Raw genomic sequence first — 17,811 nt, 5'->3', positions numbered from 1 at the left:
AGAAAAATAAGTACCATACATTCAGAGGATGGAACTGACATCAGAGTCAAAGGTGTCATGGACAGGCTATTGAAGAGTTGGAGAAGAGATCTAGAGGTGGTGGTGCAAGTCAGACAAGAGATTGGGGAATAGGATTTAACATAACAAGAATATGGAGATTGGGAAGGGTCTCAAAGTGAAATAACAATTGGTTGGTCCGTACAATTGTCTTAAGTGGATATAATTCCTGATCTCTGGAAGATGACAGGATAAGCTCTGAAAGGTATGTGATACTTCCTAGCCTAGAGAAAGGCAGGCTCAAGGTGCTTTGGGTAAATCATTCTGGTAATGGGAAAGCTAAGTCCTTCTTAGCTATTGACTTCTTAACTGGCATATAGTGAGGACTAAGAATATAGATAGTTGGTAAGACTTACTTGGTAATAATATCAAAGACTAAATGCCAAATGTCAGGATTTTTTGGTGCAAGATACCAGCTATATTGTCATAATCAGGAGTTTCATCTATAAATACTTGCCTATCTTCTAAGCAGTATCCTTAGGCTTTACAATTTGATAATCTAAAAATGTATCTCTGCAGTAAAGAGGAAACCATTTTGAGCTAATATTATCATAAATAAGCTGTCTATTTTTCCTATTCAGCCTATTCCCAGTCAGCACTTATCACCTTCGCTGTGTCAGAAAACTCCGATTTTGTTGTTGGCGAGATCAGTTGCCAATCATTTGATGAAGTCAGCAATATGATTCATGGATGCAAAACAGGCAATTTTTGGAAAGGTCAAGTGCTTCTTTATGCAACTGGTCTGATAACAGACATAGCAGATGGCCAGAAAGGCTGACTTCGGAACACTACATGCGGATCTTTCCATAAACATGAATCCTTCTTGTAAAATTTATTTAGTTTATTGGACAGTTGTCGTCTTCTCCATCTGGGATGAATATTTCCATTCATCAACATCAAAAGCCTAAAGCCCGCCTTTAGTTTTAGAAATCTCAAAGAGTAGAGTTTTGGAAGAGGTATAAATGTTTTCTTCTTTTAAGAGATATTTGAAACTCCGGTAAAGGTCTTGAACTGTAATTTGTATAAATTGAGATGTGTTCATGGAAAAAAGAGATTATTGTGCAAACTACTGGGTTCTTGGAAACTGACATAAAAATTAGCAAATTTAGATTTTATTTTCATCACATTGAATGAAGTTACTGGATGACTATAAATGAGTCATTTAATGTCTTTGTATCTCAACTCTTCCCTTTGAAAATGTAAATAAAGTAGACACAGCTCAAATAAGAATTTATTTCTAATCCCAAGATCATCAGGTATTTTGTATACTCTTATAACATGGTCTGTCTTCCAACTGAATACACAAATAAATAATATTTTGGAAGAATCAGATATAGAGATAACAAACCTACTTTACTTCTTATTTGAAAATGGTCCATGGCAGATAATGTTTGATATCCATTGACTTTTTTTCTCCTAAAAGTTTTCTTGTGCAAAGCAGTAATTTTTCAAGAACTATTTTAATTTGCTTATTGTGTTTTTATTCTGAGTAAATCATATGTGTTATTAAATGGTTTCTCCCTCTAAATATTTTATAAGAAATTTTTTTCTTTTAGATTGAAACTGTGGCCCTTTTAAAATTTTAAAGTAATGACTTGACTCTGAGATCCCTCTCTAAAATTTAAATTGAACATGAAATTTCTCAAAAACGATCCTGAATAAAATTAATAATAACAGGTTTTATAGAATTTACTCAGTTTATCATTAAAATACTAATTTAGATCCTGTTGTTAATTTCAGGGCAGGGCAATATCAGTAGAAAAAGAGGACCTTTATTACCAAGAGTGAGCACAACTAAAGTAAATCATTGATTGGGATATTTTACTCATTATGTAATGAGATTCTTGATTTCTAATTTACATAATTTAAAGCATTTGATTATTTATTGATTTTATGTGAAGCTGGACATCAAATTTGGCCACGTGATGGAATCACCTGTGTGATATTAATTCTATATGCTAAATTGGCTAGGTTATAGTGTCTAGTTGTTTGGTCAAACATTGGCCTAGTTCTTTCTATGGAGGTATTTCACAGATGGGATTAGCTTCTACAATCAGTTGTTGCTGTGGGGGTATTTCATAGATGGGATTAGCATCTACAATCAGTTAACTTTAAGTGACACAGTCTTTTCTATTCACAGTCCATGATGTGGGTAGGCCTCATTCAATCACTTGGAGGTCTTAACAGTAAGAACTGAGGGTTCCAGAGACCAGAAGAATTTCTGCCTCAAGACTTCAGTATCAGCCTGCCAGCTTCAAAGCAATTTGGACTCAAAACGTCAATGTCAACTCTTACTGGAATTTCCAGACTGTGGCCTGACCTACAGAATTTGGACTTGCCAGCCCCTACTCATGTTACTCAATTCCTTATTATAGATAAATCTCTTCACACACACACACACACACACACACACACACAACACACACACATCCTGTTGGTTCTCTTTCTCTGGAGGATCCTCACTGATACACCTGGGAGCTTAAAATTTGATGCCTAAGCTCTCTGATTTAGCTGGTCTGCATTTTGGCTCTGGAATCAGGAGTTATAAAAAGCTTACCAGGTGATTCTAATGCGCATCCATTGTTCTAGGGATAGCACATGATTGGGAATCAAAAGATATCAGCTCTATCAGAAACCTTCATTAAGTAGTCTCAGCTCCACAAAGCTGTTATGAAATGTGATTTCACCCGAGACCCTTAAGTGGTCTACTGCCATTTTAGCTCTCCTGAGGATAAGGAACAAGACGGAGGGCAAACACAACATTTACCTTACCACCTCTTGCTAAGGTGAATCTTCAGGATGACAAATTATGTTTTATTCTTCTCATCTAGATGATTCAATCTTGCAAAATACAGCTTTGAATTGGCAATTATTAAGTTGTCCTTAGCTTCTGGAGGGTATATATGACTAATTCTCTATTGTGTATATTTTCAGGGTTATTGTAACAGTGGGTAGCAATAAGCCTTTGGTCTTTTCTTCTCAGTCCTCTGGCAACAGCATCACAATAAAAAAGAAGGGAAAATGTTTTCCAAGACTCAAATGTAATTTTTTCTTAGAAATTTTGAGAACATTTGTTTTTGCTACATACCATGAAAAACTTGGCTTTCTTTGTCATGAATATTGAATATTTAAATGGGTCTAAAAACATCTTCATCTTGGGCAGACTTTGAAGAATTTCTGGAGAAAGCTGGATTGACTTGCATATACGCATAATTATTCAGACAATACACCAAATTCCTTCCTAACCAATGATAAGCCAAAAACATTACATTCTTTAATAAAAATAAGGGCTGCTACTCTAAGAAATGAAAATAGGAAAGGTAGCAGAAAACAGTATTTCATTGATTACAAATGTCATTTGGGTGCTTAGTCCTGTGATACCTGGATAATTGACCATCACCTCTTCTCCCAGCCTCCTGGGTGTAATGAAGTAAGATGATCATTATTAATTGTCAATTTGCAGAAATTTGAGATTTAGGGTGAACCGCAACTGAGGTTAGCTCTGGAGGTGATGCTGACACCTTATGGTTGCAAAATTTACCTCCAAGTTGCTTTTTTTCCTATCTTTTTTTAAAAAGCACTTTTATTGAGATAAATTCACATACCATAAATCTGTCTAAAGTGTACAATCAGTGTCTTCTAGTAAATTCACAGAGTTGTGCATTCATTACCACAATCAATTCTAGAACAGTTTCACCCTCAAGAGGGTTCACTATGTTATAAAGTCCCATGCTTCATCCTCTGGCTTTCCTCCTACTGAAATACATGACCCTAAATTTTCCCTTTTAACTGCAATTGCAGTCACATATTATCGTAGTTAATTACACTCACTGCAATGTGCTACCATCACCTCTATCCATTTACAAACATTTATAATCAACCTTATTACATATTCTGCACAAATTAAGCTCCCCATTCTCTGCCCTCATTCTATCTTCTGGTGACCTATGTTCTAGATGTTAACATCATGAGTTTGCTAGTTATATGTAACTCATATTAATGAGGTCAAACAATATTTGTCTTTTGTATGTGACTTATTTCATTCAACATAATGTTCTTTAGGTTCAACCATGTAGTCACATGATTCATGACTTCATTTCTTCTTATGTATTCTGTTGTATGTCTATACCAGATTTTGTTCATACATTCATTGGTTGATAGACACCTGTGTTGTTTCCATCTTTTGGCAATTGTGAATAATGCCGCTATACACATCAGTGTACAAATGTCCATTTGTGTCCCTGCTTTTAGTTCTTCTGAGTATTTACTTGCTAGTGTAATTGGTGGATCAGATGGTAGTTCTGTACTTAGCTTCCTGAGGAACCTCCAAACTCACTTCCACAGTGGCTGAACCACTCTACATTCCCACCAACAGTGAATAAATTTCCTATTTCTCTACACCCTCTCCAACAATTGCAGTTTTCTGCCTTTTTTTTTTTTTAAATAGTGGCCATTCTAGTAGGTGTAAAATGATATCTCGTAGTTTTGATTTGTATTTCTCTAATAGCTAGTGATGTTGAACATCTTTTTTGTGCTTTTTAGCCATTTGTATATCCTCTTTGGAAAAATGTCTATTCATGCCTTTTGCCCATTTTTGTCTTCATATTGTTGAGTTGTAGGATCTTTTTGTATATCCTGAATATTAAATCCTTATTGGATATGTGGTTTCCAAATATTTTCTCCCATTGAGTAAGCTGTCTTTATACCCTCTTGACAAAGTCCTTCAAAGTACAAAGGCATTCAGTTTTGAGGAGGCCCTATTTATCTATTTTTCTTTTGTTGCTTGGGCTTTGGGAGTAAAGTCTAAGAAACAACTCCTAACCACAAGATCTTGAAGATGCTTCCCTACATTTTCTTCTAGGAGTTTTATGATGCTGGATTTTATATTTAGGTTTTTGATCCATTTTGAGTTAATTGTTGTATAAGGTATGAGACAGGGGTCCTCTTTCATTCTTTTGGATATGGATATCCAGTTCTCCCAGCACCATTTGTTGAAGAGACTGCTCTGTCCCAGTTGTGTGGACTGGACAGCCTTGTCAGAAGCTTAAGCAGTGAGTCTGCATCACACAGCACTCTATTCCCCAGGATTTGCTGCATCCAGGCCTTAATATATTTGCATCCAGTTTCTGATACTTGATAGTACAAAATGTGAACATACTGAGAAAAATTTCATAGGAACCAAAACAATTACTACATTACACTGACAGTATCCCTTTATTTACTGATCATGAATTAACTAATTCTTGTTATACTAGCACATTTCACAGAACAATCATACTATACTTGTTTTACAAATGAGGAAGCAGAAGCATAGGGAGGCTGAAAAACTTAAGATTAACAGCTAGGGAGGGCTGGACCCAAGATTTGAACTCAAACTCGTAACTTCTTTGCTAAAGTGCCTATTTCAGAGTTCATGCATGGTTTCAAGAATGAAATCTTCCCATATAAAAAGCACACATAATAGGTGCCTAGTAAATAGTAATTGACTGATTGAGGGTGAACCCTGTGGTGGACAATGACTGTGATTAATTATACAAATATAAGAATGTTCTTACATGAACTAAACATATGTATGTCACTATTATTAGGTTTTTTTTTTAATAATAAATTTTATTTTGAAATAAGTTCAATCTTATAGGAACAGTTGCAAAAACAGTACAAACCCCATTCATAGAACTCCATCATACCCCGACCCCCCTCCCCTGATACCCTGATCCATCACCTTTAAGATCCTGTCACACCACTGTCTCTTTCTTTCCCTCCCTCTCTCTCTCCCTTCCTCCCTCCCTATCACCCATCATCTATTGCTCTGTCCTCTGAACAAATGAGAGCAAACTGCACATATCTTGAACAAACAATATAATTCACATATACCTTTCCCACAGACAAGACCATTATTTTATGCAATCTCATTAAACGCAGCTAAGAAGTTCAAGAAATTCAACATTGATATAAAGCTTACATTCTATATTTCCTTCTTTTTTTTTTTCCTTGTGTCTCATCTGTGTCCCTTTGAGCCTCCTCTCCTCCGACCTCAGATCCCATCCAGGATCATCCTTGGCATTTAATTGTCATCTATTTAGACTGATCGTCATCTATTTAGACTATCTTATTTTTTTTTTTTTTCAATTGTGGAAAGATATATATAGCCTAAATCTTCCTATTCCACCCCTCCCTAGCATTCCATTAGTGGGATTAATCACATTTAGAATGTTGCAATGCTATCACCTTTTGACCATCCATTTCTAGAAGTTTCCCTTCACCCCAAACAAAAACCCTACTCTCATTTCTTAACTCCCCATTGCCCCTTCCCCCACTTCTTGGAACCCCTACTCTACTTTTCATCTCTTTGGTCATATTCTCTGATACTTTCTTTGTGTTTACCATGGGGCTTAAATTTAACATTTTAAATCTATAACAATCTTGTTTTTCTTTGATATCAACTTAACTTCAATAGGACATGTAATCTGTGTTCCTATACTCCTCCATTCCCCCACCTTTATGTAGTTCTTGTCAAAAATTACATATTTTACATTGAGTTGAAAACCACTGATTTATCATTACAGTTTATGTATTTTAGATCCTGTAGGAAGTAAATAGTGGAGTTATAAATCAACAATACAGTAGTATTGGTCTATATTTACCATGTGATCTTTACTGGAAATCTTTATTTCTTCATGTGGTTTCAGTCAATTGTTTAGTGTCCCTTCCTTTCAGCCTGCTTAGGACTGAGCTACTGGTGATGAAGTCCCTCAGCTTTTGATTATCCAGGAATGTTTTCATCTCCCCCTCATTTTTATCCTTCAGGTGTTTGTGAATTCTCCAAGTCTCTGATGGTTATTGACTTCTATTTGTATTTCATTGTGGTCAGAGAATGTGCTTTGAAAAAATTCATTTTTTTATTTTTTATTTTATTGAGGCTTGTTTTTATGTTCCCGCATGCAGTCCATTCTGGAGAAAGATCCATGATCACTAGTGAAGAACGTGTGTCCTTGTGACCTGGGATGTAATATTCTATATATGTCTGTTAAAAGTCTCTATATCTCTCTCTCATTTCTTTGTTTCTCTGTCGGTAGGGCTCACTTTAGTATCTGAAGTAGTGCAGGTCTTTTATTAGCAAACTCCCTCAGCATTTGTTTGTCTGTGAAAAATTTAAGCTCTCCCTCAAATTTGAAGGAGAGTTTTACTGGATAAAGTATTCTTGGTTGGAAATTTTTCTCTCTCAGAATTTTAAATATGTCATGCCACTGCCTTCTCGCCTCCATGGTGGCTGCTGAGTAGTCATTACTTAGTCTTATGTTGTTTCCTTTGTATGTGGTGAATTGCTTTTCTCTTGCTGCTTTCAGAACTTGCTTATTCTCTTCAGTATTTGACAGTCTGATCAGAATATGTCTTGGAGTGGGTTTGTTTGAATTTATTCTATTTGGAGCTTGCTGGGCATTTATGCTTTGTGTATTTATATTGTGTAGAAGGTTTGGGAAGTTTTCCCCAACAATTTCTTTGAATACTCTTTCTAGACCTTTACCCTTCTCTTCCCCTTCTGGGACACCAATGAGTCTTAAATTTGGACGTTTTATTTTATCTATCATATCCCTGAGATCCGTTTCAATTTTTTCAATTTTTTTCCCCATTCTATCTTTTGTTCTTTCATTTTCTGTTCTGTGCTCCTCGAGGAGGCTGAGTTGTTGTTCAACTTCTTCTAGTCTTGTATTATGAGTATCCAGAGTCTTTTTAATTTGGCCTACAGTTTCTTTAATTTCCATAAGATCTTCTATTTTTTTATTTACTCTTGCAGTATCTTCTTTATGCTCTTCTAGGGTCTTTTTTATGTCTTTTATATTCTGTGCCATGCTCCTCTTCAAGTCTTTTATATCCCGTGCCATGCTCTCATTGCCTGTCTGTAGTTCTTTGATTAATTCTGCCAGGAACTGTGTGTCTTCGGATCTTTTGATTTGAGTGTTTGGGTTCGGGTTCTCCATGTCATCTGGTTTTATCATATGCTTTAAGATTTTCTGTTGTTTTTGGCCTCTTGGCATTTGCTTTACTTGATCTTTAATTTGTTAGAATTGTAGCTTGGTGATATACACCTTCTCTAACTAACCAGCAGATGGCATCCGTGAGTCACTTATGCCCCTCAAGTCAGTTCTTCCCAACTTTGTGGTGTGTGGGGATCTGATTCTTTTGGGGTCCAATTGGTGCACTTAATTTGGGTGTGTTGTCAGTGCTGTCTGCCCTCAATGAGGGGCGTGTGCCTGAGCGGTTAGGGAGGAAGGGCAGGTTTACTAATCAAACCTCCCAGGTGTTCCCGGAGATTTAAGGCTGTTCTCTGCTGCTGACAGAAAAGTCCTTGTTATTGGCGTAGGTTCCCTAGGATTTCTGAGCGGTTCCCCCCTCCCTGCTGTACTTTTCCAGGACCTGTGCTGAGGGGGGGAAGGCCGTGCCACTTCACAAGTGAGCGCTGGCCTCCAGGGAAGCCCTGGGCTGCCGGGCTGTGTAGGGGCATTCCCAGCCTGCTTCAAAAGATGGTTGAATGGGACGCGTTAACTTCCCCCTTTCTGCACAGCTCCACTCTCCCAGCTCCAGGACAATCAGCCGTGGGTTTATTTAAGGCCACTGTCCACAGCCGATATTGTGTCGTGTGAGCAGTGCTGCAGGAAAGACTCCCTGTCAGGCTGGGTTTCTTGGCTCAGCTCTGTGCTGTGTGTTCGGCCCCAGGCAGGAGTAGCCCCACCTGCTGGGGAGACAGCTGTGAGTCATGCATCTCCTCTTTGCTCCCCTGGACCTGAGACAATCAGCAGTGGGTGTGGGAAGGGGTATCCTCCACCCCAGACACCGAGGCGTTAGTCCAGACTGCTCCTGTCTTATCTGCAGCTTTTCCTGGGCTTCTTTTTTTTCTTTTTTTTTAAAAACACCAACCCCCCATTTCCCCACACCGCAGCATGGCCGAGGGATTCAGCTGACTCACTCACTCGTTTCAGAATGCAGACTCCTGGTTTCACCAACCACACATTCCCTGTGGCTTTAACAAAACTTGTCCGGCTGGTGCTACTCTGGAAGTGGTGTTCTGGGTCACTTTCTGGTTCTTTATCTAGTGTTTTCCACGGAGGTGTTTTTTTCTCTGTCTCACCTAGCTGCCACCTTAGGTTCGGATCTATTAGGTGTTAATAATAGGGTGATATATGGGAAAAATACAACTAATGCAAACTATGGACTATAGTTAACAGTAATATTGTAATATTCTATCATCAATTGTAACAAAGGTACTATTCCAATGCTAAAGGTAAATAATGATGGGTACAAGGGGAATGGGACTTTTCTTTTTGTTGCAATGAGAATGTTCTCAAATTGATTGTGGTGATGAATGCACAACTCTGTGATTATACCAGGAACCACTGATTGTACACTTTGGATGTGTTGTATGGTGTGTGAATAAAACTGTTTAAAAAAAAAAAAAAGAACTCACAAAAACCACTGCCCACCACTGCAGTCCCCTGGCCACAGCCATGGTCAACCCCACCAGATTCTTCGACATTGCTGTCGATGGCAAGCCCCTGGGCTGCGTCTCCTTAGACCTGTTTGCAAACAAAGTTCCAAAGACAGCAGAAAATTTACATGCTCGGAGCACTGGGGAGATAGGATTTGGTTATATGGGTTCCTGCTTTCATAGAATTATTCCTGGGTTTAAATGCCAGCATGGTGACTTCATACATCATAATGGCACTGGTGGCAAGTCCATCTATGGGGAGAAGTTTGATGATGAGAACTTCATCCTGAAGCTTACAGATCCTGGCATCTTGTCCATGGCCAATGTTGGACCCCAACACAAATAGTTCCCAGTTTTTCACCTACAATGTTAAGACTGAGTGGTTGGATGACAAACACATGGTCTTTGGCAAGGTGAAAGAGGGCCTGAATATTGTAGAAGCCATGGAGTGCTTTGGGTCCAGGAATGGTGTGTTGGTTTGGATATATATGTCCCCCCAAAAGCAATCTTTAATGCAATGTTGAGGGGGCAGATTTATTAGTCCTTTGATTAGGGTAGAACCTTTTGATTGAGTGTTTCCATGGAAATGTGACTCACCCAACTGTAGGTGATACTTTTGATTAGATTATTTCCATGGAGGTGTGGCCCTGCCCATTGAGGGTGGGTTTTGATTAGTTCACTGAAGTACTTAAGAGAAGCTAAGAGCTGACTCAGATGCTTGCAGACCCTGATGCTTGGAGATGTTTGGACATGCAGACAGAAGGATGTTTGGGGATGCTACGCTAAGAGTTGAAGCCCAGAATTTGTCCCAGAGAATCTAAGAGAAACCTAGAGACGTTTTGGAGAAAGCCATTTTGAAATGCAACCCAGGAGCAAAGGAATAGCAGACAGTGGCCACATGGTTTCCCAGCTGACAGAGGTGTTCCAGACACCATCGGCCATCTTCAGTGAAGGTATCCTCTTGATGCCTTAGTTTGGATACTTTATGACCATAGGAATGTAAATTTGTAACTTAATAAATCTCCTTTATAAAAGTCAATCCATTTCTGGTATTTTGCATAATGGGAGCATTAGTAAACTGGAACAGACTTCCAGTCCTATGTCATAATATTGTTGGCAGGGACTTTGATCATTTCTCCCTCCCAAAAGACATCACACTGGTCCATTCTATTGATGATATCATGTTGATTGGACCTAGTGAGCAAGAAGAAACTACTCTAGACTTATTGGTAACGCATTTGTGTGTCAGAGGATGGGAGATAAATCCAACAAAAATACAGTGGCTTTCCACATCAGTAAAATTTCTAGATGTCCAGTGGTGTGGGGCATGTCAAGATATCCTTTCTAAGGTGAAGGATAAGCTGTTGCATCTGGTCCCTCCTATGACCAAAAAAGAGGCACAATGCCTACTTGGGTTCTTTGGATTTTGGACACAACATATTCCATATTTGGGTGTGTCACTCTGGCCCATTTACAGAGTGACCAGGAAAGCTTCTAGTTTTGAGTGGGGACCAGAACAAGATGAGGCTCTGTGACAGGTCCAGCTGCTGTGCAAGCTGCTCTGCCACTTGGATCATATGATCCAGTTGATCCAATAGTGCCAGAAGTGTCAGTGGCAAATAAAGATGCTGTTTGGGGCCTTTCTCAGGCTCCTATAGGAGAATTCACAGGCCCTTAGAATTTTGGAGTAATGCCTTACCATCGTCTGCAGATACCTACTCTCCTTTTGAGAAACAGCTTTTTTGGCCTGCTATTGGACCTTAGTAGAGGTCCAAGTTACCTTGAGACCTGAGGTGCCTATCATGAGTTTTCTGACATGTCAAGCCATAAAGTTGGGAGTGCATAGCAGCACTCCATCATAAAATGGAAATGGTATATATGAGATGGGGCTCAAGCAGGTCCTAAAGGACCAAGTGAGGAAGTGGCCCAAATGCCCATGGCCCCCACTCCTGCTACATTACCTTCTCTTTCCCAGTCCAGAGCTATAGCTTCTTAGGGAGTTCCTTAAAATCAGTTGACAAGGAAGGGAAAACTCAGGCCTGGTTTACAGATGGTTCTGAATGACAGGCAGGTACTACCTGTAAGTGGACAGCTACAGCACTGCAGCCCCTTTCTGGGTTGTAGCTGAAGGACAGTGATGACAGGAAATCCTCCCAGTGGGCAGAACTTCAGGCATTTCACCTGGTTGTTCATTTTGCTTGGAAGGAGAACTGGCCTTTGTATAATGATTTGGCATTTGTATAATGATTCATGGGTTGTTGCCAATGGTTTGGCTGGATGGTCAGGGACTTGGAAGGAGCATGATTGGAAAATTAGTGACAAAGAAGTCTGTGGAAGAAGTATGTACATAGACCTTTCTGAGAGGGCAAAAAACATGAAGATATTTGTGACCTCTATGAATGTTCACCAGAGGGTGACTGCAGCAGAGGAAGATTTTAATAATCAAGTGGATAAGATGACCCGTTCTATGAATACCAGTTAGCTTCTTTCTCCAGCCACTCCTGTCATTGCCCAATGGGATCATGAACAAAGTGGTCATGGTGGTAGGGAAGGAGGTTATGCATGGACTCAGCAACATGGACTTCACTCACCAAAGCTGACCTGGCCACAGCCACTGCTGAGTGCCCAATCTGCCTGCACCAGAGATCCACACTCAGTCCCCGACATGGCAGCATTCCCTGAGGTGATCAGCCTGCTACCCAGTGACAGGTTGATTACAGTGGACCACTTCTATCATGGAAAGGGAAGCTATTTGTTGTAACTGGAATAGACACATATTCTGGATACAGGTTTGTCTTCTCTGCACACAATGCTTCTGCCAAAATTAACATTTGTGGACTTATGGAAAGCCTTATCCACCATCATGGTATGCCACACAGAATTGCTTCTAATGAAAGAACCCACTTTATGGCAAATGGAGTAAGGAAGTGGGCACATGCTTATGGAATTCTCTGGTCTTACCATGTTCCCCATCCTCCAGAGGCAGCTGGGTTGATAGAATAGTGGAATGACCTTTTGAAGACTCAATTATGGTGCCATCTAGGTGGCAGTACCTTGCAGGGCTGGGGCAGTGTTCTCCAGGAGGCTGTGTAAGCTCTGAATCAGTGTCCACTCTATGGTGCTGTTTTTCTTATAGCCAGGATTCACTGGTCCATGAATCAAGGAGTGGAAGTGGGAGTGGCACCACTCACTATCACTCCTAGTGATCCACTAGAAAAATTTTGGCTTCCTGTCCCTGTAACCTTAAGCTCTGTGGTCTATAAGTTTTAGCTCCAAAAGGAGGCATGCCTCCATGAGGAGACACAACAATAATTCCATTGAACTGGATGTTAAGATTGCCACCTGGCCACTTTGGGTGGCTTCTCATGCCCCTTAATCAACAGCAAGAAAGGGGTTACTGTACTGGCTGGGATGATTGATCCTGACTATCAAGGGAAAATAGGACTGAAACTACACAATGGAGGTAAAGAAGAGCTTTCCTGGAATACAGGAGATCCCCTAGGGCATCTTTTAGTTCTACCATGCCCTATGAATAAAGTTAATGGAAAACTGCAGGACTACCAATGGCCCAGAAACTTCAGGAATGAAGGTTTGCTTCACCCCACCAAGCAAAGAACCATGGCCAGCTGAAGTGCAGAAACCAGAAAGAAGCATCTAGGAGCTAAGGGCAGGCCCTTTCTGATAGTTAGCAAGGAAATAGGGACTTCAGTCATACAGTCACAAGGAAATTAATTTTCCCCAAAACTTGAAAGAGCTCCAAAGTAGATTCTTCCCCAGAACCTGGTAAAGGAACACAATTTAGCCAACACCTTGATTTTAGTCTTTTGAGACCAGGAGCAGAGAAATCAGCTGAGCCAAGCTAGCCCAGACTTCTGACCTATAGAAACTGTGAGATAATAAATTTATGTTGTTTTAAGCTGCTATGTTTGTATCAATTTGTTACGTCAGTAGTAGAAAACTAACACAAAGACCTCATACCAAAATAAACTGAATACAGCATAAGTTCCACTTGCTAGAAAATGTTGTTTTAAATGCCTTCATTATTAAAGAAGAAACTTGAAAAAAATTGTTATATGAAGAAATTACTAAAAGAAAATGAGATCAAATATAAAAACATTTAGGAAAGGGGCATAATAAATGTTAAAATGATAAAATTAAAAGGTGGAAATAAAATTTAAAATTAGAGCAGGACTGTTGATAAAATCAGTAAAATAGATGAACTAATTTAAATGAAAAAATAGAAAATTGCAACAATAGAAATAAGAATGTATAATCACAGATACAGGAGACATGAAACTGAAAATTTGAAAATCTGGAGGAAATTGATGGCTTTCTTTCAGTATAAGTTACCAGATTAGATTGAGGAATCCCTTGCATTACCAAAGAAGTGACTGGAAAAGTGACTAAAATTATTAACATTGAAAAGGAATCAGTCAGATAAGGATGTCATATATTTTTAAATTTAACTTTTAAAGATTGGATAATTCTGATTTTATTTAAATTATTTCAAGATGAAAATGTTTACAATTCATTTTACTTTAATATCAAAACCTGATAAAATAGTATCAAAAAGAAAAATTAGAGCAGCCACTAAGAAAGCTGTACAAAGAGATAACACAAAGAGTCACTATATTTAAATCAAAAATGGATCCTGAAAAATGGTCAAGTAACCCACAGACAGACAGGAAAAAGAAAATAGAGAAATGAGAAACAGAGAGAAAACAATAAATAAAATAGTAGAGTTCATCCCTAACTTACCAATATAATTACATTAAATGTAATTATCTAAATACACTAACTAAAAGACAAAGATTGGCAGAGTGAATTAAAAAAATATACTCCAATTGTATGCAGTGTACAAGAAACTCACTTCTAATATAATGATAAAAACCAGCTGAAAGTAAAAAGGAGGAAAAAGATGTATCACACAAACATTAACTAAAGGAAAGCAGAAGTGGATATATTAATAACAGATAAGGTAGACTTCAGAGCAAAGAAAATTACCAGGGACAGAAAGGTACATTATATAATGATAAAAGGGTATGTATAAAAGAACTAATCTACCAAGAAGGCACAGCAATTCTAAATGTGTGTGCACCAAACAACACAGCTGCAAGACATGTGAAGCAAAAACTTACAGAACTGAAAAGAGAAACAGACAAATTCACAATTCAAGTTGGAGACCTCAATACACCTCTCTTAACACTTTGATAGAACAAATATAAAATTAGCAGGGACATAGAAGAGCTAAAGACCACCAATGAATAATGTATAATAGATAGTAGTAGAAAACACCACCTCACAACAACAGAATTCACATTTTCAAGTGCCCATGGAGCATATACTATGATAGACCATATCCTGGGACATAAAGCAAATCTCCACAACTTTAAGAGAATTGAAAACATACAAGGCATGTTTCTGACCAGTGGAATCACTCTAGAAATCATAACAGAAAGATAAAAGGAAATTTTGCAAACACTTGGAAGCTAAGCAACACACTTCTGAATAATTTATGGGTCAAAGAAGAAGTATTAAGAAAAATAAAAAATACATTGATGTGAATAAAAATGAAAGAACATATCAAAATTTGTGAATTTATAGCACTATATTATAGTGCTAAATATACACTTTAGAAGTGAGCAAAGAGCCAAAAATATCTAAACTCTGACCTTATAGACCTAGAAAAAGAAGAGTAAAACAAACACAAAGAAAATAGAAATAAGGAACTAATGAAGATAAGACTAAAAACCAATTAAATTGAAAAAAGAACAAGGGAGAAAATCAATAAAACAAAGAATTATTTCTTTGAAAAGATCAATGCAATTTATAAACCTGTGGGAAGCCTGACAAGAGAAAGACAGAGAGAGTGAAGACACAAGTTACCAGTACCAGGAAAGAAACAGGTAATATCACTACAGACCCTTCAGACATCAAAAGATAGTAAGAGAATACTACATAAATCATATATTTAAATTTACACATAAAATTTTTACAATTTAGACAAAATGAACCAATTCCTTGTAAAACACAAACTACCACAACTCAACCAATATTAAATAAGTAATTTGAATAGCTCTAAATATACACTTTAGAAATGAGCAAAAGAGTCAAGTAAATAACCTAAACTCTGACCATATAGACCTAGACATAGAAGAGTAAAATAAATACAAAGCAAATAGAAATAAGGAACTAATGAAGATAACACTAAAAACCAATTAAATTGAAAGAAGAACAAGGGAGAAAATCAATAAAACAAAGAATTGTTTCTTTGAAAAGATCAGTGCAATTAATAAACCTGTGGGAAGCCTGACAAGAGAAAGACAGTACTAAGGAAATTTATGTATAAAAACCTCCTAGAACTCTCCAGGCCCAGATAGTCTCAATGGAAAATTCTCCTAAACATTTAAAGATTTCACACAAATTCTACATAATACTTTCCTGAAAATAGAAGAGGAGGAAACACTTCCCAATCCATTTTATGGAGCTAGTATTACCTGATACCACAACATATAAAGACAGCACAAAAAGAAAAAGAAAGAAATCAAGCTACACGCCAATATTCCCCATGAAGAAGGACAAAATATCCTTAACAAGAAACTACTAAGAAGAATTTAGCAATATATAGAAAGAATTATATACCTTAACCAAAGGGAGTTTATTCTAGCAACACAGGACTGGCCCAGTATTTGAAAATCAATCAATGTAATCCACCAGACTAAAGAAGAAAAATCACATAATCATATCAATCAATGAAGAAAAAGTATCTGACAAAATTCAACACCTGTTCATGATATAAACTCTCAGAAAAAATAGGTATAGAGGTGAAGGCCCTCAACTTGTTTAAAGAACATCTACAAAAGCTTACAGCTAACATTATACATAATGGTGAGAGACTAAATACTTTTTCTAAAATTAGGAATAAGGCAAGGATGTCTGCTCTCTACACTCTTATTCAACATAGTGCTGAAAGTTCTAGCAAGTTTAAAAAGTAAGAAAAGGAAGTAAAAGGGATACAGATTTGAAAGGAAGAAATAAAATCATTCCTATTTGCAGATGATATGACTGTCTATGTAGAAAATCCCAAAACATTTACAAAAAATACTCCTAGAAATAACAAGTGACTTCAGCGAGGTGCAAGATACAAGGAAAACATACAAAAAAATCAATTGTATATATGAGCAATAGACCCATGGTCACTGAAATCTAATATATAATACCATTTACAATTGCTAAAAAATTGAAATACTTAGGTGTAAACCTAACAAAATTGTACAGGATTTGTATGCTGAGAACTATAAAATGCTGATGAAAGAAATCAAAGAAGACTGAAATAAACTGACAGCCACACTGTGTTCATAGATTATAAGACACAATACAGCAAAGATGTCAATTTTCTCCAATAGATATTCAGGTTTCATGCAATTCCTATAAAAATCAATCAAATATTTGTACATATAGACTATGTGGTAGTGGTGGTAGTCTATAGTAATCATGACTGTTTGGTAGTGGTGGAGGGATAGACCCATAAATCAATGGAACAGAATAGGAAATGGGGGAGGAGAGAGAAGAGGAGAGGGGGAAGAGAAGAGAAGAAATAGCCGGAATATATTGAAAAGCAGAATTAGCTCTTTTTGTTGATGATATGGCTGTCTGTATACCTGGCAGAATGAAGGTGGTGGACAAGAAAGAATTCCACTGAAATTAAAAAGAGAGTACAAAAAAATGGCTGAATATTAGCTTAATTAAAAAACTAGTATTGTTCTCTACTCTAATAACAAGCCCCAGAGTAGTGCATGGAAAAAAGAGAGTTACTTATAATAGTAACAAAGCTATAAGATACTTTAGAATAAAGTTAATAAGAAGACAAAGTTAGTGTTTCAGGGACAGAGGATGAATTATTTAATAAATTTCAGAAGCAACTGGTTATCTATTTCACATATAAATATATTCCAGATAGATTGTCAAGTTAAGGGTAAGAAATGAAATAATAAGCTCCCACAATTAAATCTAGGGCACATGCACAATACAGGTTTCTGGAAGACCTTCTTAAGTAAGTCTAGAAACCTAGAAGCTTTACAAATAAAGGGGGACACACTTGACTAAAACACACACATTTCAGTGTATATATGGCAAAAATACAATCAATAAAGCAAATAGACAATAAAATTGAAAAAAATCTATGATAGAAAGGCAGATAGGTTTATATTCCTTATATATCCAGCTCTCATAAATTAATAAGAAAAGGAATAAAAAACCCAGCAGGAAAA

The 17,811-nt window shown here is 37.4% G+C and overlaps 1 pseudogene; it reads left to right on the top strand.

The window, feature by feature from the left end:
* Positions 1-9,560: 9,560 nt before the first annotated feature.
* LOC119530537 lies at positions 9,561-11,605 on the top strand (annotated as a pseudogene).
* The last annotated feature ends 6,206 nt before the right edge of the window (positions 11,606-17,811 follow it).

This window comes from Choloepus didactylus, chromosome 3 (genome assembly GCF_015220235.1).
Source record: "Choloepus didactylus isolate mChoDid1 chromosome 3, mChoDid1.pri, whole genome shotgun sequence".
NCBI lineage: Eukaryota > Metazoa > Chordata > Mammalia > Pilosa > Megalonychidae > Choloepus > Choloepus didactylus.
The sequence above is the reverse complement of the archived record's forward strand: the minus strand, read 5'-3'. Positions and strand labels throughout refer to the sequence as shown.